The 27495-nt window shown below is 38.0% G+C and overlaps 1 long non-coding RNA gene across 2 annotated transcripts in view; it reads left to right on the top strand.

Annotated features, from left to right (window-relative positions):
* Positions 1 to 27495, top strand: part of LOC112133116 (uncharacterized) — a 205103-nt gene that overhangs the window by 10557 nt on the left and 167051 nt on the right. The window contains exons 3-4 of one of the 2 annotated variants that reach the window (XR_008524928.2): positions 18899 to 18985; positions 19216 to 19545. This is a non-coding gene — a long non-coding RNA (uncharacterized LOC112133116). Of the gene's footprint in view, positions 1 to 18898; positions 18986 to 19215; positions 19546 to 27495 lie in introns of those variants that run through there. The other variant, XR_002914784.2, reaches the window with a different exon arrangement.

The following is a 27495-nucleotide window of genomic DNA, read 5'->3' on the forward strand; positions in this document are numbered from 1 at the left end:
ACCCTTGAGCCAAACATTTAAATGCTCCCTGCCTGGATTTGTGCATTTCCCCAATGGAGATGATAATATTTATCTGGCCTACGTTGTAAGCTTACTTTTTCTAGACCATGATACTCAGTATGACATAGAGGTTCAAATCACTTACTGTTTTCATAACCATAGGCAAACCTCTTTACACTTCCATCTGTAAAGCTACCTAATAATAGTATCTGTGTTCTAGTTTATCATGAGGATTAAATGAGTTAATATTTATGAGGCGTGTAAAACAGTATTTGGCATATATGCAAATGTTGGTTAAATTTTATGTGCATAAGTGTGGTGTGTGCACACTTTGAAAAGTATAAAAATATATTTATAATATCAGGTCAATTAATATTTTTTCTCTCTAAATGCTACTCTAGTTATGTATATGCACTTCAAGTACTTGACTTTTAGTTTTCTCATCTGAAAAATTGCATTATCTTTTATTTAACTTGTATTTTTGATCATTGAATGCTCTTACTTACCCCATGCTCAGTAAGACAGATAGAGAAATCTAGCATGAAGCTAGAAATTAAGAAGGTATATTGTTTCTATAGAAAAGAACAATTTTAACTAGGAAAGACAGGAAACAAGAAACATACCATTGAGGCCAACTGGTTTATAAGGTGTTGTTACTCAGTCCCAGATTTTAAGGTGCAATTCTCAACATATGAATTTTCATAGAGGCCCTTGAAGAAGAGAACAAAGTCTATGAAAATGCAGCCAATAAAAGGTCCTCCCCTTCCTTGAACTACACCCAACCTGACTTCAGATGCAGGCTGCCTTTACTTGGGGACGTGTGTGGCCAAGAGGAAAGAGGAGTTTCCCTTGAGTAGGATAAAACTTTCTCAGCCAACAGCAGAGTCCTCAGATGCTAGTAACTTGCCACCAGTAGCGTACACTGTGTCCAACGTGCAGAAGCAGGTTTGAGTGGAATTCCTAGATAGCTTGTGATCGAAGACTGGTCTCCAGTAAAGAAGACTTGGGATGGCTGGATGGATGGGTGGATGGATAGGTGGATAAATGGATGAACTTAATATTGAGGTATGATTTACTTAACAGTAAAATGTTCAGTTTAATAAGTTTAGGCCAATTAATATTAATTTTGATTAATCTCAAATTGTTTTGCTATAGAGTGTTTTTTTTAAGACAGCACTAAGTGTAAAGGAAACTCTTGAGATCATTATGCCAAAGACAAATTTACTCCATAAGATTAGTCCAAATTATCAAGTATATTCCATCATTCTGAATGCTCATAAAACATACTTTGACTTTTATTATTTTAACTGAATATTTGGTGATTTCAAATAAGCAAACGCAAATATAAGAACTTTCACCATGCAGAAATTTCCAAAGTCAAAACCAAATAGAGAGTGTGATAAGTTATATTCATTAGACAGCAATAGAGAGGCCCCCCTGTAATGGAATATGGGGTGACTGTGAGGATGCTAAAGAAAAAATGGCCATGATTTTTTATCTAAAGGTGTGCTTAATAAAGTAGGAATAGAAAATAAAGACAAATATGCAATTCCGGGAGTTATGAAAATGTATTCGGGATGTATTTTGAAAACAAACCCAACTGCTAAAATTATGTTGAGTCGACCTGGAAAAGAATTAAGCTGAGATATCTCTTAGTAATACTTTCACATCCAGATTTACGCTTAGATTCATGATGCATTACAACTAATAAAATTATTTAAGTATGAGAAAGAGCAGACCAAGAAGCCATGAAGAAAATATAATTAAATGCAGATTAAAGGGGCAGGGTTCTGGTTTGGCAGACACTTACACTTCAAAGACTGGAACATTCTCTTTAATAATACTTCAGTTATCTAATAAAAATGATCATTTGGAAATCATGCTGGTCACTTCTGTCTAGCTCAAGTGTCAATGTTCTGTATACACTGGGTACTTTATTCACACTGAATTGCTTTTATACATCAAGAAAGGTGTTAACTCTTGCTCTTCTTAAAATGGACTGTGGTGAGTAATTCTGATGCCTGGAAGCAAATAAGTAAGTCTTTGAAATATTCATTTTATTTATACAGACTTAGATGTCTACTTTTTAGGAAAATCACACTTAAATACCCCTTTCACTTTCGTACATATTTGACACGGTTTGGTATCAACTGTTACTCAGATTATATAGAAATATTTTGTTGCAATGAATTGATCCAATTTCCTTAAAGGAAGGAGCAACAATGGATTATTTCAAGAAGAACGTTATGTAATAGTCCATGCTAATGAACTTTAAAAAAATATCATTAATACAGGCATGTTAATAGCAGTGTGGATTTTGGTAATCAGCTAGCATAATTAGTCCAGAATTATACGGACTTTTTAAGTAATAAAATTTACTGGAAACTTAAATGTAATTAATTAAAAGTTTGGTTTAGTTACAAATATGATTAAAGCATTTCTCTCTAATTTGTACTTAAATTTGCATTATTATATGCAAAACATACCAAAATTTGGACATTTAAGTGTCATTTATTCTGAAAAAAGTACTTATACTTTTATAGTAAAAAACATACCAATATGGGACATGGGAGATAAATATTGATCACCCAGTAGTTAAAGGGAAAAGCTCTCTAAGAAAAAAAGTAAATTTAATTGTCATATAATCAGAATATATATGAGCATTTTGGAGTTCTTGTTTTCCTATTAACTAAGGTAGAATTTTACAGGTTTGTAGACCAAGGCTTCATCTCCATGAATGTGGCCCCATGATTAAGAAGGCTTGGGGTTGGACAGACCCAGTCCTGCTATTTGTTAGTTGTGTAACATCAGACATGCTCAAAGCTTCAACTTACTCATTTTGGGGAATAATAATAATTACTAAGACTGGTAAGGGCCGAGCTCGGTGGCTCACACCTGTAATCGCAGCACTTTGGGAGGCCGAGGCAGGTGGATCACGAGGTCAGGAGATCCAGACCATCCTGGCTAACACGGTGAAACCCCGTCTCTACTAAAAATACAAAAAATTAGCCGGGCGTGGTGGCGGCGCCTGTAGTCTCAGCTACTCGGGAGGCTGAGGCAGGAGAATGGCATGAACCCGGGAGGCAGAGCTTGCAGTGAGCCAAGATTGCACCACTGCACTCCAGCCTGGGCGACAGAGTGAGACTCAATCTCAAAAAAAAAAAAAAAAAACAACTTGTGAGGGTAATAATAAATATATGTGAATTAAATAAAAATATGTTTTAAATGTCATCAGTTGTTTTATATTTCTTAATAAATTTCTCTTTTGTCAATTTCATTATTCAGCAAATGCAGAAACTTAGAGTTTCTGCTGTTTGGAGTAATGTAGCGTATTTTATCATATGGCAAGTGCTACCAGAGAGAAGTAGGATTATTATTTATTGTGGTTTTTGCACAACCAGAGGCCCATGCAAGGAGTTTTATTCAGCATGGCTCCTCTTTGATTCCTGTCACACCTAGTCACAATGAAGGTGGTTTGCAAAAAAGTAGAAGAAATAAAAGAAAAACAAAACAAAAACTCTTCTTGCCAAGATTTCTAAAGTAATGAAGAAATAATATCACTTGTAAAAGGGGTTTCTAAAATTACCTATCTGGAACAGAAGAAAGCAAGAGTCCGGTACCCCTATCAAATCAATTGGTTTAACATGTTTTCCCTTTTAAAGTAAAATAATAATTTAAGTAATAAATACAAATTTTTATTTATATAGTGCCATTTTTAATATAGTATCATTTTTCTACTGGGATTTTATAGTTTAATAGACATTCATCATTAGTGTGCTTAGTTTCAAATCCTGGCCCTGCTCTATATTTTTTGGTTGGTTTGTTTGGATATTATTACCATAAAAACAAAAACAGGCTTGCAATGGCTACAGATTCATAGAAGATTATTAGAAATAAAAGTTTATTTTTTGTCATAGCAAAATATATTTTTCTTTAAGAGAAAAAAGTTTTTATCTAAATATTATCAAATTTATTACTTTCATCACTTACATAAGTTAACCACTTCATATGCATCTGTATGTCTCAGTAGAGACAACCAACTTCAACATTAATGTGTTTTATTTTCTCAAAGTTTGACTTCAGACAAAAATTATAAAACTAGAAGATAGTAATATTTAAGGATGCCTTCCTAAAATTATCTTAAGTACATCAAGTATTTCCAAAAAATGTTTTTCTTCTGAGGGTTTTGTATGCTGGTAAGAAATATTTTTGGAACAGAATAGAGAAGGATTAAGTGAAAAATAAATGTCCCTTTTTACTCTTATTCCAGTTCTCAGAGGAAACAGTTTCTTGCATGGACTTCCAGTTATTTTCTATACATAGAAAGTATGTTATATATAACAATGTAAAATTTATCATGAATGAACTACTCTATAAACACTCTGACAGTTACTTTTTAAGTTAAACAATATCTCGAATATCTCACATATCTATACTCTCACAAGTATTACATATATATTACATACATACTTGCCTAATTAATTTTTGGTGACGATATATTGTATTATTATATGAATGTACCATAATTTTTAATAACAAGTCTCTTTGCAAGTGTAGCTCTAGCTTCTATTAGGAGTGAAATCCCTGGATAAAATATAACTTGTCTCCAAAGCTGATTCTCCAAAGCTGTTTCAATTTCCGTTCCCACATATCAATAGAATAATTGCCCATTGTCCCACAACCTGTTTAACATGGTCACGCAGCGGGATTCTGACTTTGCCAAATGGCTCACTTCAATAAGCTTAATGAATGTTTAAATGAATGGATCTCAATTTATAAATGAGGATTACCATCTTCTCATACACGACTACTGAATGTATCTCACTTTCTGAATGGGAATCATCTTCTCATATACTACCACTCTTTTTTTTTTTTGAAACAGGGTCTCACTCTGTTGCCCAGGCTAGAGTGCAATGGCATGATCATAGCCCACTGCAGCCTTGAACTCCTGGGCTCAAGCTACCCTCCCACCTCAGCCTCCTGAGTAGCTAGAACTACAGGTGTGAGCCACCATGCCCAGCTAATCGTGTGTTTGTTTGTTTGTTTTAGAGAACACCAGGCTGGTCTCGAACTCTTGGGCTCAAGTGATCCGCCTGTCTCAACTTCCCAAAGTTCTGGGAATCAGGCATGAGCCACTGTGCCCACCCTTATACTACTTTTTTTTTTTTGAGATGGAGGCTTGCTCTGTTACCCAGGCTGGAGTGCAGTGGTGCAATCTCTTCTGACTGCAACCTCCACCTCCCAGGCTCAAGCGATTCTCCTGCCTAGCCTCCCGAGTAGCCTGGATTATAGGCGTGCACCACCATGCCTGGCTAATTTTTGTATTTTTTTATAGTAGAGATGGGGTTTCACCATGTTGGCCAGGATAGTTTTGAACACCTGATCTCAAATGATCTGCCCGCCTCGGCTTCCCAAAGTGCTGGGATTATAGGTGTGAGCCACTGCGCCCGGCCCCCTTATACTACTTTTATACGTCTTGCCTGGTTTTTCTTCTGACCAGATTTATAATTAAATAACTGGTTTTTTTTTTCTTACTGACTTTCATGAAATTTTAATTTATCAGGAAATTAGTTCTGTTGTTAATATATGTTGTACATATTTACTCTAATTTATCTCTTTTAAAATGTTTTGTTTTTTGGCCAGACGTGGTGGCTCATGCCTGTAATCCCAGCAATTTGGGATCACCTGAGGTCAGGAGTTCACGACCAGCCTGGCCAACATGGCGAAACCCCGTCTCTACTAAAAACAAAAAATTAGCCGGGCGTAATGGTGCCCGCCTGTAATCCCAGCTACTCCGGGGGCTGAGGCGGAAGAACCATTTGAACCCGGGAGGTGGAGGTTGCAGTGAGCCGAGACCTCACCACTGCACTCCTGCCTGGGTGACAGAGCAAGACCCTGTCTCAAAAAAAAAGTTTTATTTTTTAATATATAGATACTTTAGTGGGACATAGGGATGATTTAGGGCACTTCAATTTGGGTCTATTTTTTCTTTCTTTTAAGTTCTAGGATACATGTGCAAAACGTGCAGGTTTGTTACATAGGTATACACGTGCCATGGTGGTTTGCTGCACTCATCAACCCCTCATCTACATTAGGTATTTCTCCTAATGCTATCCCTCCCCTAGTCCCCCAACTTCTGACAGGCCCCAGTGTGCGATGTTCCCCTCCCTGTGTCCATGTGTTCTCATTGTTCAACTCCCAATTATGCGTGAGAACATGCGGTGTTTGGTTTTCTGTTCCTGTGTTAGTTTGCTGAGAATGATGGTGTCCAGCTTCATCCATGTCCCTGCAAAGGACATGAACTCATCCTTTTGTATGGCTGCATAGTATTCCCTGGTGTATATGTGCCACATTTTCTTTATCAAGTCTATCAGTGGTGGGCACAGCGACTTGGGTCTGTTTTCTAGGGACACATCTCTCTGCAGATTGTTACAGCCTCATTTGGTTTGCGCAGATTGCCCTCAGACAAAATGTCAGCATGTCTCTCAATGAAGCTCTTTAATCCACAGCCTTTTTTTTTTCAACTCAGTTGTTTCTGGTCGGTGCAAAGCTGACTGCAGTTTTTCTTCTCTATTCAATGTTTGTAATTTTTCTTCTCTGTGCTTGACCTCTAAATTAGGATTTGTGTTGAAGTAAAGAATTGTAATAACCTGCGGAGTCGCGCTTACATCTGGATGCTCCCTCTTTCTCTTTCTCTCTCAGAATGGAGTACTCCAGAGCAATGTTCTCCACTTCTCCCACGGCGTCATCGCACCCTTAAGTCTCTCCTCTAATTAGGATATTCTTCTCTGGGTTCTCAGGTCCCTGGAGGTCGCAGGGACATTGATGCCATGTTCAGGGTCTAAAAGGTAAGGTTTTTGTGCTTTGTGCTTCTTCACTTTGGCCCAGATGTCCTTGTATTTGTCAGATATTTTTCACAGTGATTCCTGCAGGATTTTAAAATCAGTTCTCTCACCTGTTTTTACTCTTTTTGTCTACATAGGGGATATCAGAGACAGGATATAAATAGTAATATTTTATTCTTTCAGGAAGCTATAAATATATTTAGATTATTACAATTTGTACAGACTCCAAGCAGAAATATAATCACATCATTTATGAGATTTATCTTCATAAATAGATATTTGAATTGGCTTCCAAAATGACCTTAGAGATGTACTTACTTAATGATGGTGGCCTTGATCTTTTTGTGATTAGATGATAGCCCAGCATGTGGCCACAGTAGCAGAAACACATAGTATGTGCTGGTTAATTGGCTCTACTCGCTTCTTGTATTATTACAGCTTATCTGCTGCTTGTGGACTGGTACATGCTGAGCTTCTCAATAATCAAAGAAGAAATCAGGTGCCAAGTCACAATCCAGACCCAAGAAGTGTCTGCTTTTCTGTTTTCCACATGAAGTCATCATTTAGCATTCTTTTCTTCTTTTTCAATGTTGGAAAAGCCCTTGGTATGTAAAACATGAGTAAAGTTCAAATAGGGTCAAATTCCAGAAGGCAGCACAGAACTTTTCCTCCTAGCCCGGTTACTTTGGCCGTACATGCTTCTCTCATCCCATGCAGCTGGGAATGGGGGCTGCCATTTTCATTTTGATCAATCATTCCTCAAAAGGGCATTTAGAGAGTCATTAGTGTCTAGAGTCATGAAATAAGTAGAATAACAGAAGGTAGCATGTCAGAAGACCACGGGCAGCCCCCAGGCTGTATTTGCAGTCTCCGTTCTGCATAATGTGTCCAGTTGGTATGTAATGATGCACGCACATAAGAGAACCAAACACTCAAATGTTTTGGCTATAATCAAAATTATACCTTGAGTTTCAATGTACTTATGTCTTTGAAAATGGTATTTTAAGGACCAGAAATGTACAGTGTTCTGTGTTTTCAATACACAAAAATAAACCTTATGCACGTAAATGTAGGCCTCACTGCTGAGCTGTATTCATTCCTACCATGGACCCTGTAAATACTGTAGAACTATCCAAACAACATCTAAACTTCAGTTGTAAAATTCCTAAATCCTAATATTACAAACATTCAACTATTTTGATGGAAAAAATAGGAAGCATGACAATCATTATAAGAGAAAGAAAATATATTTCTCAATAAACACAGATCCCTTAACATGGACACTTTCCTGCAGCTTCCAAAGACACCAGCAGTGGAAGGTTATGAGATTCATCGATGGCTAGGGCTAGTTGCAGGAAGACATTATGATGCTTTGAAGGTTGTCCTGGTCATCTTTATAAAATATATGTCAACCACACCTGCTGAGACTTACAGAGCACTGACAGAGGGTAAGAAACTAGAGAAGGAAAAGCTTTGATAAGATAGCTGAAGATAATCAGAAAAGATGGTAACTAATCAAATAAACATCCTCTTGCGTGCACAACGTCAGGAATGCAGCTCTGGAAACAATGCCTTTGTCATAGTACTGTTAGCCATAGGGTGTGTGCCTTCCTCCTCTTGTGCTTAGTGTTTGGAGAATTTTTGTTCATTTGTTTGAGACAGAGTCTCGCTTTGTCACCCAGGCTGAAGTGCAATGGCACAATTTCGGCTCACTGCAACCTCCACCTCCCGGGTTCAAGCAATTCTCCACCTCAGCCTCCTGAGGAGCTGGGACTACAGGTGCCCACCACCATGCCTGCCTAATTTTTTTGTATTTCTAGTAGAGTTGGGGTTTCACCATCTTGGCCAGGCTGGTCTTGAATTCCTGACCTCGTGATCCACCCTCCTTGGCCTCCCAAAGTGCTGGGATTACAGGTGTCAGCCACTGTGCCCAGCCTGAGAATTTTAAAAAGAAGTAGAAAAGTGCTATTCTTGATTAAGCAGCTGTCATATCAGACACTGGAGAATGTGGCCCAAGCTCACATGGTTCGTTTCTGCAACAGCTCTTGCAATCTGTACATTCTTGTCACCACTCTATGGGGAATCAATGAGAATCGTGGCAGGAAAGTACTCTGCTGAATGGTGAGGCAGATACGAACCTGGCCTCAGTGAAACAAAAACTCTCCATTTTTGACGACACTTTACTGGCTCCAGGACTGGAAATTTTCAGGAGTAGTATAGGGAAGGACTAAGGATATCGAGGGTTCTTGGGTGTGCTTGGATGAAATAATACATAGATTGTTGGTCCTGGCTGAGTGCAGAAACAAGTGAATACAATAGGGCTTGAAAGCTTAGGAGAAAATGGAGGGAGGCAAGAGGTTGGAGGACTTAGTGGATTCATGGAGAACAAATGGAAATACGGAAGTCAGAAGGAGAGGGATAAGAGGCAAGGCAAAGTAGGTGATGAAATTACCCAAAGTATGACTCTGGGATTGGGTTGCTGAAGAAGAGATAATACATTCTTTAAAGTAAGAGTGGTGAAGTGCTTATCCTATGTGACTTATTAGAGACAGAATCTGAAATATAATTTGGGTTTACATTATGAAATTTAGTGCATTATGCCACAAGAATGCTGTGTCTCCTAATCCATTATATTCATTAAGGTGGAACTTTACATGCGTCTTGGTATCTGAGTATAATTTTATGCAATAAATAACAGAAGTTGTATTCTCATCACTAATTTGGGGTGTGCTGATTTTGTTTCCAAGTTTATAAAATGAAAGTCTTGATTTTTGTTGGTTAAATATTTTGAAAAATTGCAGTTCAAGAGCAAAGTTATGTTTTACTCATCAGTTTTTTGAATGAAGAATTATGTGAATGAGATAACTTTTGTATGAATTTTTAATTTTTAGTAAAGTTACTTATGTTTATTCTCCGAAATATTATCAGTCACATTTATTTAGTGCTCAAGACTACTATCAATTTTTATTTTTTTTAGACGGAGTCTCGCTCTGTCGCCCAGGCTGGAGTGCAGTGGCGCGATCTCAGTTCACTGCAGGCTCTGCCTCCCGGGTTCATGCCATTCTCCCGCCTCAGCCTCCCGAGTAGCTGGGACTACAGGCACCCGCCACCACGCCTGGCTAATTTTTTGTATTTTTAGTAGAGACGGGGTTTCACCGTGTTAGCCAGGATGGTCTCAATCTCCTGACCTCATGATCTGCCTGCCTCCACTCACCTCGGCCTCCCAAAGTGCTGGGATTACAGGTGTGAGCCACCGCACCCGGCCAATATTTTTTAAATTATGAAACTAGGAAACATTGTTTTATTAAAAATATTTTTCTCTAGCTATTCACAAACACTGAAGAATGCAGTTTACTGACATCTTTTTCTGTTTGACAGAAGCCAGTTATTAGTAAGTATAATTATTAGATAAAGTATACTTATTTTCCATGTTTAAAATATGAAAAATATGCAATATAGGTTGGTACCAAGAGGGGAAATCTGCTTCTGATCAAAATTTTATTTTAAATATCATTTTTATTTCTTTTGTCCTAAGTTATATACTTTTTCTTCTATTACTTATTGCAAAGTTACTTTAAAACAAAACAAAATCAAAGAAAGCAATCAACCAAGATTTTAAAAATAATAATAGCAGAATCTCTCCTCAATTCTTTCCTCTTCTCCACTCCATCTTGCCTTCACAGCTTTTTTTTGTTTCCAAAGGTAGTCAAAACATTTTAGATATTTATGCCAAAGGGCATGGATCTGTGATACCGTGGGTCCTGCCAAGCTGAAGGTTTCCTTTGGCCAAGATAAGTTACTGTGGAAGGAAAGTAACTCTTCCAATCCACAGTTCTTAGAAAATTATGATTTTATACTTTTTAAATTTTAAATGAAATACCCCACAGTTTTCAATGCATACCCAATTCAGAGAACTTGAAATCATCAACATGTTTCCACAGTGATCCCAGTCTGAGAGGACTATGTTATTATGTAAATGCATAGCTTGCTTTCTAGGTAATAAACGATAAAACTCTTCATACCAGAGAATTTGGTCATCGATTTGTTTCTAGATGTATTGAAGGTTTGCTGTGAAATCACTCTGGAATCTCTCAGCTGGTCTGCTCCACAGTATCCTACTGGTCTTGGGCTTTGTATATTAACTTTCCAGAACTCATGCTCACTACAGACTTGCTTTAGGGCCTCTAAATATTTGTTTCTTTCACAAGCCAAGAGTTTTATCCTTATTTTTGGAGACAGGAGAGGATGTGAGTGTTGAATTGTATTTCAGGTTACCCTTGGGACATCAAAATGACCAAGGCAGTATCTGCTAAGTATTTGCTGAGACTCTGGTATGATTCTTTCAAGTCTCAAGACAGTTATCTGAACGATATCCCCATGACAGTGGACTCCTGCACATTCACAGTCCTGGAAGGAGCCTGTCCACATTGGCATTCCGGAAGTCCATAAAAAACAAACGCATATGCAGTCCCTGAGAAAGCCTTGTTGTAAACAAATCTGCACTAGATGGAAACTCTGTTATGCGGTGCCGGCATGCGTGGAAGAGTAAGTCCGGAACTACACCTGGAAGTTCTTTTAGTATCATAGTTCTTTTTTATTATATTATATTTTATTTTATTATACTTTAAGTTCTAGGGTACATGTGCACAATGTGCAGGTTTGTTAATAGGTATACATGTGCCATGTTGGTGTGCTGCACCCATCAACTCATCATTTACATTAGGTATTTCTCCTAATGCTATCCCTCCCTCAGCCCCCCACCCCATGACAGGCCCCCATGTGTGATGTTCCCCACCCCGTGTCCAAGTGTTCTCATTGTCCAATTCCCACCGATGATTGAGAACATGTGGTGTTTGGTTTTCTGTCCTTGTGATAGTTTGCTCAGAATGATGGCTTCCAGCTTCACCCATGTCCCTGCAAAGGACATGAACTCATCCTTTTTTATGGCTGCTTAGTATTCCATGATGTATATGTGCCACATTTTCTTAATCCAGTCTATCACTGATGGACATTTGGGTTCGTTCCAAGTCTTTGCTATTGTGCATAGTGCCAGAATAAAATACGTGTGCATGTGTCTTTATAGTAGCATGATTTATAATCCTTTGGGTATATACCCAGTAATGGGATCGCTGGGTCAAATGGTATTTCTAGTTCTAGATCCTTGAGGAATCGCCACACTGTCTTCCAAAATGGTTGAACTAATTTACACTCCCACCAACAATGTAAAAGTGTTCCTATTTCTCCACATCCTCTCCAGCACCTGTTGTTTCCTGACTTTTTAATGATTGCCATTCTAACTGGTGTGAGATGGTATCTCATTGTGGTTTTGATTTGCATTTCTCTGATGGCCAGTGATGATGAGCATTTTTTCATGTGTCTGTTGCCTGCTTAAATGTCTTCTTTTGAGAAGTGTCTGTTCATATCCTTTGCCCACTTTTTGATGGGGTTGTTTGTTTTTTTCTTGTAAATTTGTTTTAAGTTCTTTGTAGATTCTGGATATTAATCCTTTGTCAGATGGATAGATTGCAAAAATTTTCTCCCTTTCTGTAGGTTCCCTGTTCACTCTGATGGTAGTTTCTTTTGCTGTGCAGAAGCCCTTTAGATTAATTAGATCCGATTTGTCTATTTTGGCTTTTGTTACCATTGCTTTTGCTGTTTTAGTCTTTGCCCATGCCTATGTCCCCAATGGTATTGCCTAGGTTTTCTTCTAGGGATTTTATAGTTTTAGGTCTTACATTTAAGTCTTTAATCCATGTTGAATTAATTTTTGTATAAGTGTAAGGAAGGGATCTGGTTTCAGCTTTCTACATATGGTTACCCAGTTTTCCCAGCACCATTTATTAAATAGGGAATCCTTTCCTCATTCCTTGTTTTTGTTAGGTTTGTCAAAGATCAGATGGTTGTAGACGTGTGGTGTTATTTCTGAGGCCTCTGTTCTGTTCCATTGGTCTATATATTTTTTTTTGGTACCAGTACCATGTTGTTTTGGTTACTGTAGCCTTGTAGTATAGTTTGAAATTAGGTAGCATGATAGCATCACAATTCTACACACATTTCAGGAATGATTTTTTAAAAAGACAACCTCAATTCTTAATGATTTTTAAATTTTTGTAAAATAATCAAATGTAACCAATGGACAGATTGAATAAACCTACTTTTCCCTTTTTGTTGATGGGCCCTAAATTTCCAAGTCTTCTGTGTATAAGGTGGGCTTAATTTTAAGAATAGTCATTTTGAAGTTAAAATAACTTGTTTTCTTTATACCCAATTTTAAGATTCAGAATGCCATATCAGCCACTTTATGGATAATTTCTCACATACTTCTTTCTCTGAATATGAAAATTTTTTAAATTTATGCAAAAATGTTTCAACTTACAATGGCATATTTTAATATAACATCTTTAATTTCAACTTTTTCCTTTTGGATATACTTTTATAGAAAGGAATGCAGCATTTATTAAACCACTGTTTTCTTCATCTGTTAGCAGTGTGTTTAAGGAATTCAGTTTATACCTTGTGGGAATCTTTTTCAGATAAACTGTATATCAAGTAGTTTTGTGGTTTTTGAAAGAACTTTTTGGCATTCAGGGCCATTTCTTGTGCTTTACAAAGCAGCCCTTAGTGCTTTCTGGAGAGCAGACTACTTAAAATTCATATGAACACATTCAATGTGATATGTATGTTTGGAATCACTATTGAAATATTTCTCTATTTAATTGGGGTGGTTCATGCTAATTCACATGGTGGACATTGGCAGCTATTTTCAGTCTACCAATTTTTTCTTTGGGGGACATAGTAAAATCTCTGCTTCCATAAATGTTTCCACTTTCGGAATGCAGCCGTTTTCCCTTCTTCTTCTAGCTCTGTCTTAGTGGGCAGAGAGAACAGGAAATGCTGGTTGTTGCAGTGCAAGCCTGGCAGGCAAGCGCATCTTTCCTCCCCAGGAACTGAGTAAGCCACGATGCTCAACTCCAGTGACTGCTGAATTTCAACAGTTGCACCCTCTCTTTTTACCCATGATGTCACATAGAGCATATGCCCTTGAACATTCAGGAAATCAACTATTGCTTCCATTCTGGATGTGGTGCTAGAAATGCAGGGTTGTATCTCTTTACCTCAACCATTTCTGTCTCCTCCCTCAGCTCCTAGGAAGCTGCTGACTCACCGTTTTCTTGACAAGTCCTTCTGGGTAGTCTTCCTGGGTAGCATCTGAGATGAACCCCAAACTGGCACACTTTCTATCTCTTATCTGTCTACCATATCTGGAATCACAATAAAGAGGACACTACTGGTAAGGACTTCAAATGCATGTCAAATGGTCAGAGCCATGGGCTCTACGAACAGGCGCCAGCAAGTCACAACAAAGGGTTAAATGAGACCAATCTGCCGACTCCACAGTAGGCACCTCTGGACTCTGGGTGGATCTGAGGACTCTTCTTTGGTCTGAATGTGTTGGAAACTTATTTGCCAGTGCAACAGTTTTGAGACATGAGACCTTTAAGAGGGCAGAGCCTTCATAAGTGGACTAATGCCATTATCGTGGAAGTGGGTTCATTATTAAGAGAGTAGGCTTGTTATAAAAGCAGGTTCAGCCTCCTCTTGCTCTTGCTCTTGACCTCTTTTGCCGTTCCGCTTTCCATCATGACATAATGCAGCATGAAGGCCCTTGTCAGATGCTGGCATCATGCTCTTGGACTTCCAGCCTCCAGAACCATGAACCACATAAACTTCTGTTCATCATAAATTACCCAGTCTGTGGTACTCTGTTACAGCAGCATAAAACAGACTAACAGACCCATCATCTCCTGACACAGATGTAAAGTGAATCCCTAGCAGGCATCTTTGTCTCTCAGAAACGTCCTGGAGGCCCAGTAGTGGAACAGCAGCATACCAATATCTTCCCTACAAAAAACCTTTCTAATTTCCTCTCCAATATTTCTGAAAGAATGGAGACAAGTGGTCTTCTAAGGGTCCTCAAATTATTCCCAGCTGCCTCGTTGGCAAGGTCTGCTTTGATGGATTCAGATTGTTCTACGATATGAGTAGTATTGACAGTTACTATCTTGGGGCCTCAGTCAAAATGGAGAAAGAGAATACCCATTTAACATGCACTCCAACTTAGGTATCCACAGAACGTACAGTTTTGTTATTCTCTATCATGGGCCTGCTCTTGCCAATGTTTCAGCAGATAGCTGCATAGTTTAGAATTTCTAGTTAATAATATTTCAGTTTCAACTGTCTCCCTTCAGTTTAAATATGGAGTATATTTAAAATAAATACAACTCCCTATTAGATATTAAAGGATTGTTTTGGAACAACTGAGTCTTTTCAGATAAATCTTCAATATTCTACTTTTCTCTCACTTCTCTCACTCTTTTTGTTTGTTTGTTTGTTTCTTTGTTTAAGACAGAGTCTCACTCTGTCACCCAGGCTGGAGTGCAATAGTCTGACCTTGGCTCACTGCAACCTCTGCTTCTTGGGTTTAAGTGATTCTTGTGCCTCAACCTCTGGAGTAGGTGGGATTACAGGCATGTGCCACCACAACTGGCTAATGTTTTTTGGTAGTTTTTGTAGAGACACAGCCTGCCTTGGCCTCCCAAAGTGCTGAAATTACAGGTGTGAGCCACCGCGCCCAGCCTCACTCTCCTTTACTTCTCCAGGTTTGTGGCTGTGTCTATGAGGAGGACCCTTTCTATGTCTGCAGCAGGAGGAGAGTGGGTCCGTGCATCCACACAGCAGCCTGGAGTGTCACTCTGGACACCTCCTGCCTCAGCCTCCTGAGTAGCTGGGACTACAGGCATGTGCCACCACACCCAGATAATTTTTGTATTTTTAGTAGAGACAAGGTTTCACTATGTTGGCCAGGATGGTCTCGATCTCTTGACCTTGTGATCTGCCTGCCTCGGCCTCCCAAAGTGCTGGGATTACAGGCGTGAGCCACCGTGCCTGGCCGATAGTTTCTTATACTGTGAAGAAGCTCTTTAGTTTAATTAGATCCCATTTGTTAATTTGTGCTTTGTTGCAATTGCTTTTTGTGTTTTTGTCATGAAATCTTTGCCACTTCCTATGTCCAGAATGGTATTTCCTAGGTTATTTTCCAAGGTTTTTATAGTTTTGGGTTTTATATTTAAGGCGTTAATCCATTTTGAGTTGATTTTTGTGTATGCTATAAAGAAGGAATTCAGTTTCAGTCTTCTACATATGGCTAGCCAGTTATCCCAGCACCATTTATTGAATAAGAAGTCTTTTCCTCATTGCTTGTTTCGGTCATATTTGTCTAAGGTCAGATGATTTAGATGTCTGGTCTTATTTCTGGATTATCTATTTGGTTCTATTGGTCTATGTGTCTGTTTTTGTACCAGTATCATGCTGTTTTAGTTACTGTAGCCTTGTAGTATAGTTTGAAGTCCAGTAATGTGATGCCTCCAGCTTTGTTATTTTTGCTTAGGATTGCCTTGGCTATTTGGGCTCTTTTTAAAGTGTGTAGTTCAGTAATGTTAAGCATATTCACGTGAATAATCTTGCCAAAGTAAAACTTTATTATCATTAAACAACAATTTCCACTTTTCAACTCTCCCCAACCCTGGTAACCACTATTCTACCTTGTGTTTCAATAAATTTTGCTACTTTAAATACCTTGTATAAGTGGAATCATACAGTATTTGCCTTTTTGTAAGTAACTTATTTCATTTAGCACAGAGTCTTCGAGGTTCATTTATGTTATAGCATGTGAAATAATTTCGTTTGTTTTTAAGGTTGAATAATATCACACTGTGTGCCTATACCACATTTTGTTTATCCACTCATCTGCTGATGAACGTTTAGGTTGCTTCCACCTTTGGCTGTTGTGAATAGTACAGCTATGAATGTAGGTGTGAAAGACCTCAAGACCCTGTTTTTAATTCTTGGGTATATACTCAGAAGTGAGATTGCTAGATCATATATTCAATTTTTTGAAAAACCACTATAGCTTTTGAGCCAATGTTTCAACAGATAGCTGAATAATTTAGAATTTTTGGTGAACAATATTACAATTTCTTCCAGTTTCAACTGTCTCCCTTCAGTTTAAATATGGACTCTATTTAAAATACACCCCCCATTCAATTTTAAATGATTACTTTGGAATAACTGAGTCTTTTTAGGTAAATCCTTAATACTTCACTTTCCGTAGCTGTTGTACCATTTTACAATCCCCACAGTGCACAAGAGTCCCAATTTCTCCACATTCTTGTCAATACTTGTGATTTTACTTATTTATTTTGGTAGTATTCATCTGAATGGGAGTAAGGTGATATACCATTGTGGTTTTGATTTGCATTTCTCTGATAGTCACTAATTATTATTGAGCATCTTATACTTCTGTGATGACGTGGGAATTTTTCTTCATTGTACAACACATATCATTATATTGGCGTAGTTCTACACTCTACACAATTTTTTCTAACACTACACAAAAGCAAACACTAAATCTAACTTCAAATTGTCAAGATTACTGGTCTACTCCTCTGCCCACCCATAGGCTGAGTATAAATCTTTGAAATTAATTACATCTAAAATTTTTTCTTTCCTGTCAAGTCACTCTTGACGAGTTCCCTCTGCTCACATTGGCAGTCTCTTTCTTTCTCATGATTCTTCAAGTCATCATTTTGTTAGAGGCCAAGCTTTCAATTATGGACTGAAATTATATTGTGTGCTTTTTTCCTGAGTGTTTAATCCCTTAATTTACAAGTGGATGTAGGAGTGCATACCCAGGAGGTGAGGGCAAAGAATCCCGTTGACGGAGCACTGGAATCTCAAATCTGTTACCATTTTGGCTTGGGACAACAAACATCCTGTCAGTCTCAATTGCTGTATAATTGAAAAGAGAATGATAACAATTGTCCTACATACATCGTAACTCTCTTGGAATCAATGATAATTAATACATGTGAAAAGCTTTCAAAAACTTGTAAAAATCCCTCATAATTATATGGTGTTTTACAATTTACAAAGAACTTTCACATGCAGATTTCTCATGTGATTTTTATGTTTTGAGTGGGCAGAGTGAGAAATTATATGTATAAAGTATCTGTGTATATGCCAATAACGATGCCTAATATCCCCCACTTTACATATTTAAAAGACCTTTAAAATTATGACTTTTCCTAGTTTTCACAGCACATAAAAAAGCCAATACCACTACACAGGTGTGTAGTTTCTGGTCTTGTGCACTGACCATTTCCTACACCATCTTTTTGTATGCTCTCTAGCTTCTGTAGTTGTTACTCGAGTAGAAGAGTACTGAAAGGCCATGTAGAATATACAGCTTGGTTTCATCCCACTGATAAAAATCTACTTTTAACATACATGTTAAAATAATCAAGCCTAAATTATTTTTGTATTTTTTCCATTTTACCTGTTATCAACTTTTTAATTAAGCAATGGCGCCATGGTAGGCAGGGCATTCCCTAGAACTTGTGAATATGTTACCCTACATGACAGAAGGACTTTCAGATGTAATTAAACTTAATGATGTTGAGTTAGGGAGAGGGTCCTGCCCAGTGGAATCACAAGGGTCCTTAAAGGTAGAAGAAGGAGTCAGAGGACAGAGTCGGAAGGAGACGTGCTGATGTGAGATTGGTCAGAGAGATACAACATTCCTGTCTTTGAAGATGGAGGAAAGGGGCCTTGAGCCAAGGATCGTTGTTGGCCTTCAGAAACTGGAAAACGCAAGAAAATCGACTCTCCCTAAAGCCCCTAGAAGGGAACACAGTCCAACTAATTTATTTATTTTAGCCCAGGAGATCCTTGTTGGGCTTCCGACTTACAGTGCTGGAAGATAATACATTCCTGGTGGTTTGTGTCACAAGGTCTGTAGTACTTTGTTCCAGTATCAGTAGAAAACCAGTAGAAGGGGAATTCATGTAAATATCATTACACACAGAAATAATTACTTATTATTCTTTTGTTCTCAAATCCTACCTTGTAAACAAAATGAATTTTTGTTTTTCGGGGCTTTTGTACTAATTCTTATGAATCCATTAATATTTTGTTTTTTCTGTTGTCTCTCTCAGGAACCCGAAAGGAAGAAGCCTATACGACTGGGGACACGTCCTAGAAGCACACCCCATTAGATAAAGTGTCGCATACTCTTTGATAAGGTAAGGCTCCCTGGACGAGATGTTTTACAGGTACCATGAGCTCAGTGAAACGCTTTTGGAAAGACACTCAGCGGAGTGGACACCACGAGGTTAGGAGAAGCAGCTTCTGCTCGTCATAACTTTGGCAAATGTTTACATATCAGTAATGACAAATATTCTCTTGGCGATTTCAGGCTTGTTACTATGGATGTTGTTTGCTAACATTGACTATTTTTCCTAACTGCTTATAGAAACTCCAGGCTGTCACCCATCTGTTCTCTCATCAAAGTAGTTTTGGGCCAGCAACTATTTCAGACATTTCTACGATTTCAGATGTCTCACTCTGCCTGTGACTGTATGTTGTACTTGAGGACTGGACGCACAAGGTTCAGTGCAAATAGCAAGCATTCAGCTCCAACTCTCCTCCTTGTGGTAACAATATGAAAGAAAGAGGTAGTATCTGAATTATTTTAGTTCAGTGTAGCCATTATAAAATGTGTATATATTTTAAAACATCATGTGGTACATGATAAATATATACAACTTTTATTTTTCAATAAAAAATTATTTAAAAAGTCATCAAACCTGATTTCTCATACTACTTTTTTGGTAACACTCATCACACCAAAGACTTATTATTTTAAAATGTTATTTTTCATAATTAATTTCTCATTAATTTATAGGCTAGATTTTAATTGTTATGTCTAAATAGTAGTGTCTAGTACGTGGTAGATAATCAATGTGACCTGAAGAAATGAATAAGTCTGTTAACGACATACTTCTCATCACTGTAACTTATTTTGCTTTAGGACTGATAAAACATTTTTTCTCTCACCCTATATTGCTAAAGATCAAATCCTTCTTCTTTGAGATGCTACCTTTGTTCCATTCATCAATGCCAAATCATTCCTCGGGCCTGAGGGGAGCTGCCATCCTTCACTTTATCTTTGGGTCACTTCCAACCCCTGTTCTCTGTGTGTCTCATCTGGACTTCCTGGGAGAATAGCCTCTCTCATGATACTCACTTTCTTCCAAATCTTCAATCTCTGCTTCATTGATAGATTATGCTACTCAATATAGAAACAACATCTTTTTTATTTTTTAATGATAAACATTCTCCCCTTCAACCTTTTAACCTACTAATGCGGGCAATCTAATCTAAAGAACAGCCTGCAATGCTTCCTTTCATCATTTCCCGTTTAATCCAGCTTTCTGGCTGAGTAATTTTGCAGAAAGCCCTTTCTCCCATGTCACCGATGGAACTTTCCAGTGGCCTATTCTGATGAACACGTGGCAATTTACATGCTATTTGCATTTGATGCTGTTTATCACTTCCTCCTTCTGAGTACTCTCTTCTTGGCGGGCTTTTATGATAGTAATTGCTACCCTACTCCTGAGTTTCTGACCACTGCTTGTCAGACACTTTATTATGCTCCCTTTCCTTTGCCCACACTTGCAAAGTTAGATTTCCATATATGCCTTTTTTCTTATTCCATGAGATTTATCTAAGTGATTTCATCCATTGCTATGGGTTCAACTACCGCTAATATGTTCTTTACTCCCAACTCTCTTTCTACAGATTCACATATTTAACTGCCTTTTAGGGAATCACCAAAAGGCAATTCCATCTTAACATACACAAAACTGAACTTATGATCCTTAAGTATGAGGCCAGTTCTTTCTTATGCATTTTCTAAATCAGTGAGTGATACCATCTCTTGTCCCGTTGTCCTGCGCAGAATTGCAGGAGGTAACTGCTTTCTCTACCCTCCCTATAAAAATTACCATCTCTCATTCACCAACCTCCCCATACCCCAATCATTAGTATCTTTTTAAGAAATGATTTTCTGTTGTTTAACATTTTTTATACGCTATTACCTATATGGTTTTCCTCCTGAAATGGGATATTGGGTAAGAGGGTACCAGCTGGAGGTCACCTAGACCTACAGATTATTCAAAGGGGACATCTATGGAGCAAAGGCAAAATGGAGAACCCAGTGCAGCCAAACAGCTACTCAAAGGTCTGAGCGGAGAATCAGAAATGACACAGGAGATAACAGAAAGAGAGAGACATATCAAGTGGGTTTTGAGTGTAGGCAAAACCACATTTACCTGTAGCTCTGGAGAACCCACTGGCACTGTTTTGAGACTGTTGCAGCCTGCAAGGGAGGGCGGACACTGAGTTCAGACACGCACACCGTCTGACTGGCTCCCGAATGTCTGCTGATGTTTACAACTTTGCTTCCTGCTTTCCTACCTGGTCTTAGCCTTTTGATACACACCCTCCCACTGCTATCAGAGTAAGATTTGAGCTAAGTACATAATCTGGCCCTGCCAGATTATGACACTAGTTGGAGAATAGATAGGTCAATAGAACCTAAGATACATTTTAGAAAAATATTAATATGTATGCCATGTGTGTAGTGTGCAGGTGGCATTTTAAACATGTAGAAAATGATGAAAAATTTAATAAACCATGAGAGTAAATTGGATAAATATTTCAGATACACACACACATCAGATTCCCTTTTTTATGTCACATGCAAAACTAAAATAATATTTGAATGGCTTAATCAGTGAAATATTTTTCTAAATTAACTAATATACCAGAAAATATTTGACTTATCTCAAACCAAATATGTATTTTTATTGTATAGGGTTTTTTCTTTTTTAAAAGATTTCAACTTGCAATTTAGATATAGGAGGTACATGGGCATATTTGTTACAATGGACTATTGCATGATGCTGAGGTTTGAAGTACGGATCCCATCACCCTGGTAGTGAGCATAGTACCCGATAGGTAGTCTTTTTTAACCTAACCTCCCTCCCTCCCTCCCTCCACCATCTAGTAGTCCACAGTGTCTATTGTGTCTCATATTTATGTCCATATGTGCTCAATGCTTAGCTTCCATTTATAAGAGAGAACATGTGGTATTTGGTTTTCTGTTTCTGCATTCATTTGCTTAGATCGCCTCCAGCTCCATCTATGTTGCTGCAAAGAATATGATTTTATTCTTTTTTATGGCGTATACTATTTCATGGTGTGTATGTACCACATTTTCTTTGTCCAATTTCCTACTGATGGTCGCCTGCGTGGATTCCATGTCTTTGCTGTTGTGAATAGTGATGCAGTGGACATCTGACTGTACATGTGTTTTTGGCAGAATGATTTATTTTCTTTTGAGTGTATACTCAGTAATGGGATTGCTGAGTCAAATGGTAGCTTTGTTTTAAGTTTTGAGAAATCTCCAGACTGCTTCCTCAGTGGATTGGTCTAATTTACATTCCCACTAACAGCATATAAGCTTTCCCTTTTGTCTGCAATGTTGCCAGCATCTGTTTTCTTGACTTTTTATAATAGCCATTCTGAGTGGTATGAGATAGTATCTCATTGTGGTTTTGATTTGGATTTCTCTGATGATTAGTGATGCTGAGCATTTTTTCACACATTTGATGTATGTCTTCTTTGAGAAGTGTCTGTTCATGTCTTTGCCCATCTTTTAATGGGGTTAATTGGGTTTTGTTTGTTCAACTGCTTAAGTTCCCTATAGATTCTGGATATTAGGCCTTTGTCAGGTGCATACTTTGCAAATATCTCCTCCCATTCCCTAGACTGTCTGTTTACTGTGTTGATTTTTACTCTCTGTTTATTTTGCTGTGTAAAAGTTCTGGAGTTTAATTAGGTCCCACTTGTCCATTTTTTGTTTATGTTGTAAGTGCTTTTGGGGACTTAGCTAAAAATCATTTGCCAAGGCTGATGTCCAGAAGAATGTTTCGTAGGTTGCCTTCCAGAATTTTTATAGTTTGAGGCCTTACATTTAAATCTTTAATGTATTTTCAGTTAATTTTTGTGTGAGATGAAAGGGAGGGGTCCAGTTTCATTCTTCTACATATGGCCAGCCAGTTATCCCAGCTGTGTTTATTGAATAGGGAGTTCTTTCCCATTGCTTGTTTTTGTTGGCCTTGTCAAAGATCAGATGGTTGTAGCTATGCAGCTTTATTTGTTTTCTATTCTTTTGCATTGGTCTATGTGTCTGTTTCTGTAACAGCACCATGCTGTTTTGGTTACTGTGGCTTTATAGTATAGTATGAGGTTGGAAAGAGTGATGCCTCTGGCATTGTTCTTTTTGCTTAGGCTTGCTTTGGCTGTTCAGGCTCTTTTTGGCTCAATACAAATTTTAGAGTAGTTTTCTAATTTTAGTAAATTTTCTAAAGTAAATGTTCTAATTCTGTGAAGAATGACGTTGGCAGTTTGATAGGTATAGCATTGAATCTGTAAAGTGCTTTGAGCAATACGGCCATTTTTACAATAGTGGTTTTGGAACTGAAACACCAGGTGCTCAGTCTAGGTCCTGCTGCTTGCTGCACAGAAAGCCAATGACTGAGACAGCAAGTATTGCCATGGAAGAAGCTTTAATCCGGTGCTGCAGCAGAGGAGATGGGAACTCAGTCTCAAATCCATCTCTCTGACCTACTAAAACCAGGGGTTTATATAACAAGGAAGGAATGTAGCATTGTGAAAGAAAACAGGAACTAGGGAGGTGTCAGGAAGCAATTGCGATGAATGAGGGGTCCAACATCTCATTGTCTGGATGTGATGATCTAGTGAGTTTCAGTTCTTTGACACTTTTTGTGAGAGGCCTGAAGGTCATTTCCCCAGGAAGGAACTCAGATAAAACAAATATAAGTTTCAAGCTTTAAGACCAGAAGGGTCAATTTCTATGTTTATTAAAAAGAAAAAAACTGGTAGGCTGGGCGTGGTGGCTCATGCCTATAATCCCAGCACTTTGGGAGGCCAAGGCGGGCAGATCACGAGGGCAGAAGATCGAGACCATCCTGGCCAACATGGTGAAACATCATCTCTACTAAAAATACAAAAATTAGCCGGGCGTGGTGGCACATGCCTGTAATCCCAGCTACTTGGGAGACTGAGGCAGGAGAATTGCTTGAACCTGGGAGGCGGAGGGTGCAGTGAACTGAAATTGCACCACTGCACTCCAACCTGGTGACAGAGCCAGACTCCATCTCAAAAACAAAAAAACAAAAAACAAAAAAAAAAACCAAAAAAACAAACACCAGAATAGAACTGTCTATGGGACAATTGGGTCAGCTTTAGTTTTTCCAATCCTTGAGCGTGGGATATTTTTCCATTTATTTGTGTCGTCTCATCTCTTATTTCTTTCAGCAGTGTTTTGTGCTTCTCGTAGAGATCATTCATCTCCTTGGTTAGTTGTATGCCTATAGGTATTTTATTTTCTTTGTGGCTATTGTAAGTGGGACTGTGTTCTTGATTTCACTCTCAGCCTGGATGCTGTTGGTGAAATATGTATTTTTACAAAAGAAAAGCAAAAAAAAAAAAATAGATAGACTTGACTAAACAAACATTATTATAAACAAGACTGAGTGTCAATATTCTTTTCCATAAGGTGCTCTTACAAATCAGTATAAAGAATTATAATTTCTCTATTTAAAAAAGGAGATAGCATTGCCAATTCACAAATTGTATATAAGTGGCCTATAAATGCAAAAACCTCAATTGCATAAGTAATAAAAAAGTCTAAATAAAGTGATATTACAAATTGTATATAAGTGGCCTATAAATGCAAAAACCTTAATTGCATAAGGAATAAAAAAGTCTAAATAAAGTGATATTATTTTCTACTGATACAATTGATGGGGAGAAAAACCAAAATAAAGTGAACAGAAGAAAATGGGGAAAAAGGGAGCCTATTAGACTGCTAGTGGGAGGGTAACTTTGTATAAACTATTAGAATACAATTTGTCAATCTGTGTTACAATCAAATTGTTCATTCACTTTGTAACAACAGTTCTATTTCTGGGAAATAATTATAGATGGCAACTATTTCTATATAAAGCTTTTCATTACAATGTTAAATATGATAAAATTGGGGATACTCAAGTGGTCACTAATAGGAACATGACTAAATAAACTTTGGTAGTGACAGTAAATAGAATATCATGCATCTATTAGAAATGCCTTTTAGAAAATAAAGTCATTGGCATGGGGATACGGACATAATTTGTAAAGCAGTGTAACTCCAATTTGTAGAAAGAAATTACAGGACAAAGACTAGTACTGATTCAAAATGGTGCCTGGCTACGATGGGCCTTTGTCCCCAGAATTAAGCCTAGAGAATTGTCCTCGAAGTAAAGCAGGTGCTCTACGTGTAGAAAGCTCCTGGTGCGGATGTTGGACTCTGAGAGAAGGCTGAGCACAGCCTTGGGTAATGCAGAACTTCCTCAAAAGGCAAAGAGGCAAAAATAAAACAGGTGAAGAGCAACTCTCTTTGAAGAGGAAATGCACTCAAGCCCTTGGGCCACAGAGAAAAGTGCTCCTGAAACTGGAAACTCTATGGACTCCCAGCCTCCAGCCTGCCTGCTCTTCAGTCAGTCACCCTACAGGTGACACCCCCGGCGCTCCCCACTCTCATTTTCAGAGAGCTGCTGCCGGGACCCTCATTCTGGGAATGGACTATGAGGAAGGAGACCTACACAGTTGTCAAGGAAACCTGTGCCAGTTACATATGCCATACATTTTAATCGCTTAGTTATCAATGTGACAGGTAGGCAGAAAACACCAAATGCTTGAGGAAAACCAGGGGTATGAAAGAGAAGCATTAAGATTACTTTTTAATGGAAATGTATATACTCACCTAGGCTATTCTTCCTTACCCGAGTTGACACTGAATAGTATGACCTAAATGTACATTTTGTGTGCTGGGAAGAAAAAGCAACTGATAACCCCCTTTCCCATAGGTTTCCTGTCATTAATTTGCTCACCAGTGCAACCCTATTCAGGCCCCCAAGCTACTGCCATCTTGTGTGCACAAGGCTGGGGCAATTGGATTCATAAGAAGTTTTGTCCATGAGGAATTTTCAGTCTAATGTCAAGTAATTGACAATGAAAATGTTTCCTAGTTTCCATCCAAATATTTATTAATACAGCAAAAATGTAGGATTTGTAGGATTTATATATCTTCCAACTATCTCCACCACTGCAGGACACAGACACCATCTATAAATCTCATATTGTAACCACTAACACTTATCTTTGTTATTGTCACCTGGAATCTTCTTTTATGCCAAAATAAGAGTCTTGAAAGAATGAAGCCCTGCAATTTCACTGTCCAACAACAGAGGCTTTACCCGATAAATCATCTTCTCGTCTGACAGAGGGGGCCACAGAAACATCTCTGACAGCTGTTGCGTGATGGAGTGGGAGCAAGGTCACTTCCTGCAAATGTTAGGGTTCTTCAGCATCCCACAGGCGTTGGAGGAATAATTGAACTCAACAGGCAATCAGTCACGTCTGAAACATGTGAAATATACCTAAGGACCCGAGGTCAGGGTTGAGTGTCCAAATTCAACCAGTTATTCACACGGTCTGAAAATGAAAATGTTTCATTTCAGAGAAGTTTATATGGAGTCCTTGACAGAATGTTGAATATGAAATAGATTTTTTTTCTGTCTTCCTTTGAAAATCTTTGTGGATAAAGCTTAACATGATGCATTAGAATCTTAGGAGTAAAATATTCCTCACAAAATTTGATATCTTATCTGATTAGTTAATACAGACATATTAAATTTTTCAACTAATTTTTTTTCTTAACAAGAATTCTTTCAGAAACGGAAAAGCATGTAGTAACATACTGACTTTAAGGAACCTATGCTAATAATTTTAAGTAGTAAAACTTAAAACTAAACTTAAGAAGTAATAAAAAGGTGATAATAGGATAATTACTATTTGACATCCTACTAAGATATTTAGTTGGCAATTTAATTTTAAATTACCTGGTTTTCTCTGATATTCACATATTATTAAATGCAATTTCATTTAAGCTGCTGTACTAAGTATTAGGGAAATATGAAAATTGAAAGTGTGACCTTGTTGTTCAGTAAAGTCATTTTATTGAATGTGGTAGACTCTTAATTGTCCCTAAGTATTCATTTTCCCTTTCTTTTTTTTTTTATTGTCGCTTTTCTTTTGAAATATATGTTGCCTCCCAGACATTGCAAAATGGTATAGTGAGTTCTGGTGTATTCTTTTTTTTTGTTTTTTTTGGAGAGACGGACTTGTTCTGTCTCCCAGGCTGGAGTGCCGTGGTGTGATCATGGCTCACTGTTGCCTCGACCTCCCCGGAACAAGCAATCCTCTTGCCTCAACCTCCTGAGTAGCTAGAACTACAATCACCCCTCACCATGCCAGCTAATTTTTAAATTTTTTGTAGAGATGAGGTCTGCTATGTTGCCCAGGCTGATCTAGAACTCCTGGCTTCAAGGGATCCTCCTGCTTTGGTTTCCCAAAGCGCTGGGATTCAGGCATGAGCCACTGTGCCCAGACTTAATTCTGGCGTATTCTTAGGCCAGTGTCCCCTAATGAAAATATCTTCCAGGACCTCAGTGCATGGTCCAAATGAGGAAGCTATTAAGAGGTACAATACTATTAACACATGTACATACAGATTTCAACAGCATTTAAGTTTTGTTTTTTCTTTCTGTCTTTTGTTTTG

Source organism: Pongo abelii, chromosome 3, assembly GCF_028885655.2.
Source record: "Pongo abelii isolate AG06213 chromosome 3, NHGRI_mPonAbe1-v2.0_pri, whole genome shotgun sequence".
In the NCBI taxonomy this organism is placed as follows: Eukaryota; Metazoa; Chordata; class Mammalia; order Primates; family Hominidae; genus Pongo; species Pongo abelii.